At 40.8% G+C, this 8,512-nt stretch overlaps 1 pseudogene across 1 annotated transcript; it reads left to right on the top strand.

Moving 5' to 3' along the window:
- The first annotated feature begins 4,338 nt into the window (after window positions 1-4,338).
- On the top strand, window positions 4,339-7,167 carry LOC308653668 (akirin-1-like; annotated as a pseudogene). Its single transcript has one exon. The product of its transcript is annotated as an akirin-1-like (transcript).
- Window positions 7,168-8,512: the final 1,345 nt, after the last annotated feature.

Here is an 8,512-nt window from a genome sequence, read left to right as displayed (position 1 = left end):
ATTGCCCTAGCTCAGGGAAAACGAGTAAACATCATGTGGGCCTTGACAATATTCCTAGCAGGAAAATCGTTGGTTTAAGACTACAAAGGGAAGCTATCTCTCAGATGGATGGTGGAGATTTTCTGATGCTGAATAGCCATCCCCGAGAGTCTAGTTCCTGCCTTCATCAGAGAGTTCCACAGGGGAACACACATTGGCCAAAAAGCACTTGAGACTATTCTAAGTCGACATTTCTATGCTCTCAACCCACCCATAAGCATCTCTTGGGTGATTTGTGAACAATGGGAAATTTTTGCCCGCAACTACCCAACCAGGGGCCAAGGCATCAACTAGGAATCCAAACTGTAGGAGGAGCAACTTTTGAGGACCTAGAAGTAAACTTTACTGATATATCATGTTCACGAGACTATAAATATCTTTTGGATTTTGCGTGCTCTTATTCTGGCTGGGTGGAAGCCTTTCCAACTAGCAATGAAAAGGCTGCTCCTCTGGGAAATTATTCCTAGATTTGGCGTCACAATAACCATTGACTCAGACAACTGACCAGATGTTGTATCAGAGGTGATACAATTATGCGCAAAAGTTTAAATATTAGATGGAAATTACATACTGCCTATAGGCCACAAAGTTCTGGTAAAATAGAATCAACGAATAGCACTTTAAAGGTTCAGTTGTGTAAATTGTGTCAGGAAACTCACCTCCATTGGGATGAAATTGTCCCTATTGCACTGTTGAGAATTACATTCTCTCCCATTAAAATACTAAATTCTCTCCCTATGAGATAATGTATAGGAGACCTCACCTACTTATCAGGGGATTGCAGGAAATAGGAGAATTAATATTAATACAACAGCTTTAAGCTTTAGAAAAAACCTTACAGACTCTCAACCAATGGGTCAGGGAAGGTTGCCAGTAAGTTTAAACAGAGATGTACATTCCTTCAGGCCTAGAGATTCAATCTAGGTCAAAGAATAGAATATTCCACCCTCAAAACCTCTTTGGAGCGGGGAGCAGTGTCACACACCTGTAATCCCAGTGGGTTGGGAGGCTTAGGCAGGAGGATCACAAGTTCAAAGCCACCCTTAGCAAAAATGAGGCACTAAGCAACTCAACGAGACCCTGTCTCTAAGTAAAATACTGGGGATGTGGATCAGTGGTTGAGTGCCCCTGAGTTCAATCCTTGGTAAAAAAAACAAACAAAAAAAAAAACACAACAACACTATTTGAAAGAGTCCTTTCACTGTTCACTCTTATTTTATCCACCCCAACTACAGTAAAAGTTGTATCTTCAGGCCCTTGGATTCATTACACCAGGCTCTAACCCGCAGCCATGGACTGAAAGTGCACTTCAGACCCCACTGCACCCCTTAAGCTGACCATCTGGAGGATGGAAACACCAGACAAGCTTGAGGATCAGAAGGACAACAGCCCTGCTCTAGTCACTCCGGAAGCTGACTAGTCTGCTCATGGCTGAAGCTTGAGGAAACAACAGCCCTGCTTCAGCCTCATAGGGGGTAGTTCATCAATGTATGGTGGAAGAACAACCAACCAACAGGACAAATGAACTGTTTCATCCTCCAAGACAGTTCTTATACTGTGATGCATTGCCACCCCTTACTTTTTTTTTTTTTTTTACTTTTCTCAGTGGAAAAATTATTATTTTATTTTTTATTAGTTGCTCAAACATTACAATGATCTTGACATATCATATATCATACATTTGATTCAAATGGTGTATGAATTCTTATTTGCAGATTGCAGGATCACATTGGTTATACAGTCATGTTTATACATGTTGCCATACTATATATTCTGCTGCCCTTCCTATCCCCCCTCCCCTCCCCTCCCCTCCCATCACCTCTCTCTACCCCATCTACCGTAACTCATTTCTCTCTTTTTTTCCCTTTCCCCTCACATCCTCTTATATGTAATTTTGTATAACAATGAGGGTCTCCTTCCATCTTTCGTGCAATTCCCCTTCTCTCTCCCTTTCCCTCCCACCTCTCGTCCCTGTTTAATGTAATCTTCTTCTCATGCTCTTCCTCTCTGCTCTGTTTTGAGTCACCTCCCTTATATCAGAGAAGACATTCAGCATTTGTTTTTAGGGATTGGCTAACTTCACTTAGCATAATCTGCTCTAATCCCATCCATTTCCCTGCGAATGCCATGATTTTGTCATTTTTTGGTGCTGAGTAATATTCCATTGTGTATAAATGCAACATTTTTTTAATCCATTCATCTGTTGAAGGGCATCTGAGTTGGTTCCACAGTCTAGCTATTGTGAATTGTGCTGCTATGAACATTGATGTAGCTGTATCCCTGTAGTATGCTCTTTTTAGGTCTTTTGGGAATAGTCCGAGAAGGGGAATAGCTGGGTCGAATGGTGGTTCCATTCCCAGCTTTCCAAAGAATCTCCATACTGCTTTCCAAATTGACCGCACCAATTTGCAGTGTCACCAGCAATGTACAAGTGTACCCTTTTCCCCACATCCTCGCCAGCATTTGTTGTTTGACTTCATAATGGCTGCCATTCTTACTGGAGTGAGATGGTATCTTAGAGTGGTTTTAATTTTCATTTCTCTGATTGCTAGAGATGCCACCCCTTACTTCTACCATATATGTAGCCCTTTCCTTGGTCTTTGCTATAGGACTGATAAAAGCAACTCCTATGCTTTTTGGACACTTGGTAACAAAAATTTCATTCGTACTGTTTTACTTTGATTACATAGGTTTTCTAGGATTTATTTGGTGTTGTTAGTTTGACTTTATTGACTTACACAGTTAAACCTTTGCTAGCCAAAATGTTAATAAGTGATAACTTAGTGTGGTTTTCCTTTCATAATCTTAGAGGATCCTTCCCCACCATGGCTGCATATTTTGCCATCATATGATCCATGTGTCCAACTAATTTATTATAACCAAGGGACATTTTGAAATATATATTCAGGACCTGCCCCACCAGAGAGATGCTATAGTTCAGAAGCCACTTGTCTCTAGAAAGTAAAAAGTCAACATAGTTAGGGTCAAATCCTATTATGTGGGAGACATAACTTACCCAGGAATTTTCCCTACTACTAAGGGAACTTGGTATTTCTGGCCACTGGACATTCAGCCTCTAACATGGAATAAGAATTTTGATCCAAAATCAACCACCCTGAGCCTTACAACAAGCTGCTAAACTATATGAGGGTTTGAGCCCAAATCTTAACCCTCCCTCTTTGGGAAAGAATTCCTTTTTGAACCTAGCAGAAAGAATAGCCAAAAGTCTTGGGGTTAAAGATTGCTGAGTCTGTGGAGGAGCCCTCATGAGTAAAGAATGGGCCTTGGCAGGAATAAGTTTAAGTGCTTATTCCCTAATTAGACCTTCATTGAACAAGAGGGTGAAAGACCCCTCTTCAAAAGTACCTGGAAAGGAATATATTGGCAGATTTGGAGCCCACCACACCCAGTGTGTCCCTGAAACACCATGTAACAGAATATTATTCTGGAACACCAATTTGTGGCCAAAGAAAATTACTTGGTTTTGAACAGATAACATATGGGCTGAGAAATAATGGTCTCAAAGGCAAAAATCCCCCAAAGAAACTAGCTCCTTTTAACTGCACCAGTTCAGACACTAACCAGATCAGTTCTTTTCAGGGCATCACTGAGATCTATAAATTATAGAGTAATCCAGCCCATTCTGAACAGAAAGCACCATATGAGCTGTTTGGGGTCTGTGGGAAAAGGTATATACCCACCTCCCAACAAATTGGAGGGGTACCTGTACTATTGGTGTTATTCCATCTGTATTTTTCCTACTGCCAAATAGAACTGGAAAAGACTTAGGGATCCCCTTGTATGAAGACCTAGGGTCAAAAAAAAGGAGGTCCATTGGAGATGGTTAGATTTGAGTTAGATCTCAGAGGTCAACAATCTTGGGGTAAACTGCCCCCCCCCCCAGAGAATAATTGCCACTTATTGTCCTGCTGCCAGGCACAGTACAGCAGTGGGGGCTATAGAACTCCTGTCTGTGTGCTAAACTAGATTATTCACTTACAAGCTGTACTGGAAATTATAATTAATCAAACTGCTACAGCGTTTGACTCCTAGCCACACAACAAACCCAGATGCAGGCATCTATCAAAACTAATTGGCATTAGATTTTCTGCTGGCTGAAGAGGGAGGAGTATGTGTCAAGTTCCACGGTTCAACTTGTCCATTATCATCTATTTGGAGATAACAGAGAGTCAAAGACATAGTTAGCAATATCAGAAAACTAGCACATGTAGTCAGTTAAAAGCTGGAAGCGTATTAGGCTTGGGATCTAAGCTCACGTTTTGGAGGATGGTTTTCTACTCCTGGTGGATTCAGAAGTTTAGTTGGCATAGTAGGTATTGTGCAGTTAACTGTTTATTGCTTCCATGTTTGGATCCCTTTGCATTAGAACTATTAGGTCTCCCTAGAAGGAACTGTGGATAGAAAGACGTTATATAAAGCTTTAAGATGAAAAGATGGGTCCTGTCGGGGGCTGGAGGCGCCCGCCGTGGGAGCCGCCTTGGCTCCTGCGCCCGCTGAGGACCCAGAGCTTGGGCGATGGCTGCCGCCGCATGGGCCCCTTAGCCCTGTCCCCTCAGCGGCATGGCGTGCGGCGCGACGCTGAAGCGACCCACGGAGTTCCAGGCGGCACTACTGAGCCCCGGTTCCCCGAAGCGGCGGCTCTGCGCCCCTCTGCCCGGCCACACTCCCGCCTCAGGCCCGGGGACGCGGAGCCACGGCCACCGCTTCAGCGCAGACCCCGCCGCCGACTTTCCAGCAGCCCTCCCGGACTGGCACCAAGCAGCTCCTTCCCACTCCGGAGCAATTTTTTTCAGAACATAAAGCAAGAATATGATTGTTACCGAGGTGGAAACATTTAGAATTTGTTCTCAATCAGAGTGAAGCTTGTACTTTGGAAAGACAGCCTCATTCCTTAGCACTCACAGCACCTAATTCTCCAGGTTCCCCCTGGATGAAGAAGGACCGGCCCACCTTTACCTTTGGACAAATTGGAATAATATGTGAGAGGCTCTTAAAAGACTTTGAAGATAAAATTCGGGAGAAGTGTGAGCAAATCCTCAATACCAAACTAGCAGAACAGTATGAACCTTTTGTGAAATTCACATATGATCAGGTTATGCATCAATATGGGACAAGACCAACAAGCTATGTATGTATCCTGAAGGTTTCTTGTTTTATCTGGGTACCAGGTTTGACCTCAAGAGATAGCTGTTGTACACTTTTTGCAACTGGTTTGATATCATATTTCAGCTCCAGACTATGCATACTGAGAACACGGAAACGTTTCTGCAGGTCCATTTTATAAACTTCAAAGACCTTAAAACTTTCTGCTCATCCCATGAACAACTGTGCCCTACTGTGATCGATTTTCCAAACAAAAATACATGGAGCAGCAGTTTAGCAAAATAGGACTTCAGTGGCAATAAACAAATGGAGTTTCCCCAAACATGGTTCTACAAGAAGTATGTGTGACAGTGTGTATATGCCTGTATGTATATTTTAAGTTATTATTTCTACTGTGCATTTTTTTTTTATTTGGGGGATTTGGGCTCTGAATTTGATGCATGACAATTATCCTTAAAAACATTTGATTGGTCTACAGAAGATCATTAATGTTTTGTGACCATAAAAGTTTTAATAGTTGATTGTTTTATGTATAGGTATTATTATTATTATTATTAAATACAGGGACTGTTTCCAGGCACAGAATATGAATCATGCATTAGAATTGACATTAGATGTGATTATGATGATACAGCAAAGGTCTCTGATCCTAGATCTATAAATGTGGGCGATAAATTAGAACAAACTGGAGACAAGACATTGACCTGTGGACTCCACCTAGTCATGTTAGGAAAAAAAGATCTGTGCTTCCAAGCCTTAAAACACACTATGGAGTTGGTGCTCACCTCATTCATACAAAGAGCTCCCTGGACACTGAAAGGGAAACCGTCCCTCCTGGAACAGAAGCATTAGGGTTTGCTCAGGAGCATAGAATAGTCGGGCAAAGAACTATGCCAGGCCTCAGCAGCACTACTATTTGGGAGGGATGACGTCACCTTTGTATCAGTTATTAAAAATAAAAACCAGATTCTTTGGACATATTCTTCTGAACTATCCATTGTTCAACTACTTGAGCTTTGTTTTGGCAACCCCCTACCCTAAGTTGCTTTTAGGCTGTTCTTCACTTTGTTTCCAAGGTTGCAGAGCAGAAGGTAGTCTCTCTGTTGAGGAGGAGGAGTTAAGTATACATGTATTTTTTACTCTGACTTATTCAGAACCACATTTTACAAAATGCCTTGTTTTCTTTATTATTGTTTTTTGGAAAGGAAAGTTTTATTAAAATTGTTTAATTTGGATATAAAGTCATTTTTAAATTATGACCTATTTTGAAAATGTTTGAGTTTAATTCAAATGTATGCTAAAACATTCCAAAGTAAGGTAATATTCGTATAGATTCAGTATATTTGTTCTTATCAGATGGCTTAGAGAAATTTCTGGAATATTCTCATTAGAAAATTCCTTATTAATGAATGTCTTTGACTCAAATATAACCAAAAACTGCAATACTGTTCTTTGTTCATTTTCATTATATAGTGTTAACAAGCTTAGTTGTAAATAAAAAAGCTACTTGTTTAAAAAAAAAAAGATGAAACGATGGTATTCTTTGATTTAAAGGATTAAATAGTGAGCATCAAATGGGGGAATGATGTAGTCCCCATCAAAAACCTTTGCCATAATTAAGCTTCTCCAAGGACTCCCACCATAAATGCAACATATAACTTTCTCTTGTAGACAATAAGATTTCCACAAAGAATGTCAGCAGGATCTTTGTAGAGAGTCTATTATGGTTTGAAGCTTCCTCTTCTAAATGCCAAGTTAGCAGACAAATGTTGTAATGGATTCTGTCTCAAAAAGAGTTTGCTTTGCAAAAGTTACTATTTGTTTTCCTTGGTAAAAAATTATGAAACTTCTGTCTAACCTAAAAATATGAGACAATGAGTAACTGCTATGTAACTTCCCACTGGATGTAGACCCCCACTGAGTACAAATCTAAAAGAATTTTCAGACATAGAGTCCAGAGATTTTCAGGCATTAGTCCCCCTGGACCACTGCAACTTAAATAAACCTGCTTCCTGAAAATTCCTTGGGTGTCCAGCATCATCTGTCCTATATCAGCCTCTTCCCCTCTCTCTGTTTCTTGTACAAAAACAATGGCGCAGCACTCCTCCATCACGTGCGTCTACCATGATATTCTGCCTCATTTTGGGCCCAGAGCAATGAGTCAGTCCACCATGGACTGGACTTCTGAAACTGTGAGCCAAAATAAAGTTTTCATTCTCTAAGTTGTTCTTGTCATGTATTTTGGTATCAGCAAGAAAATCCTGACTAACACAGGTATCGGGCCTTGCCTAGGGGAAGAGAAGGATACAGGAATGCATGGATTGGAAAGTGCCTCCATAAAGGGCCAACCAGTAAATAATTCAGCCTTGAAAGTCATCCACTCTGCACCACGACTCAACTCTGCTCCTGAGCCAAGAAAGTAGCCCTGACTGTGTTCCAATAAAACCTTACTTAGAAAAACATATGGCAGGCCAAATTTGACCCACAAGTAGTCACTTCTTAAATGAAATAAAGTTCAAAGTACAGAGGAAAATGCCATGATTGGGAGGTTGGATGGATCTGTCAGAAAAAATAATAACAATAGTAGAGGTTTAAAAAATAATAGTGGCCAAAAAAAAAAAAAAAACCAACCTGAAAATAATGCCCTAGGCTGGGAGTGGTGGCTCAGATCTGTAATCCAGCAGCTCAAGAGGCTGAGGCAGGACGATCGTGAGTTCAAAGCCAGCCTCAGCAACTTAGTGAGACCCTACCTCTAATTAAAATATAAAAAAGTGTCGAGTATGTGAATCATTACTTATGGACCCTAGGTTCAATTCCTGGTGCCAAAAGGAAAAAAAAAGAATGGCCCCCCAAATTTCAACATACCTCACCTATTTTCCAGGCACATTTAAAGAGGTCACAATGACCAACTAGAGACAAGGCCACAAGTGTAAACATTAGGAACCTGCATCTAATATTGACCTCACAGCCTCAGAAACACATTGTATAAGCTCAAGTTGAACTGAATACTATTTCAACACATGTACAACTGAATTCTATAACCAACCTTATGGCTACTAGCTAAAGGTCAGAAGCACTCAGAGACAAGATAGGAGTGCTGAAGAACATTAATACCTGGTGGCAGCTGTTCATTTTACACAATGTCTCAAAAAATTTATTTTATTTTATTTTATAGTTGTAGTTGTACACAATACCTTTATTTCACTCATTTATTTTTTATGTCGTGCTAAGGATCGAACCCAGGGTCTCACGTGTGCGAGACAAGCACTCTACCGCTGAGCCACAACCCCAGCCCCTATTTTTTTTTTAAATCAGCAATAACCTGAGTATAAGTGGTAAAATTCAAATC

The sequence above is a fragment of the Spermophilus citellus genome (assembly GCF_964194105.1).
Source record: "Spermophilus citellus genome assembly, chromosome: 1".
Lineage (NCBI taxonomy): Eukaryota > Metazoa > Chordata > Mammalia > Rodentia > Sciuridae > Spermophilus > Spermophilus citellus.
Note: the sequence above shows the minus strand (reverse complement) of the source record. Positions and strands in the feature narration are given on the sequence as shown.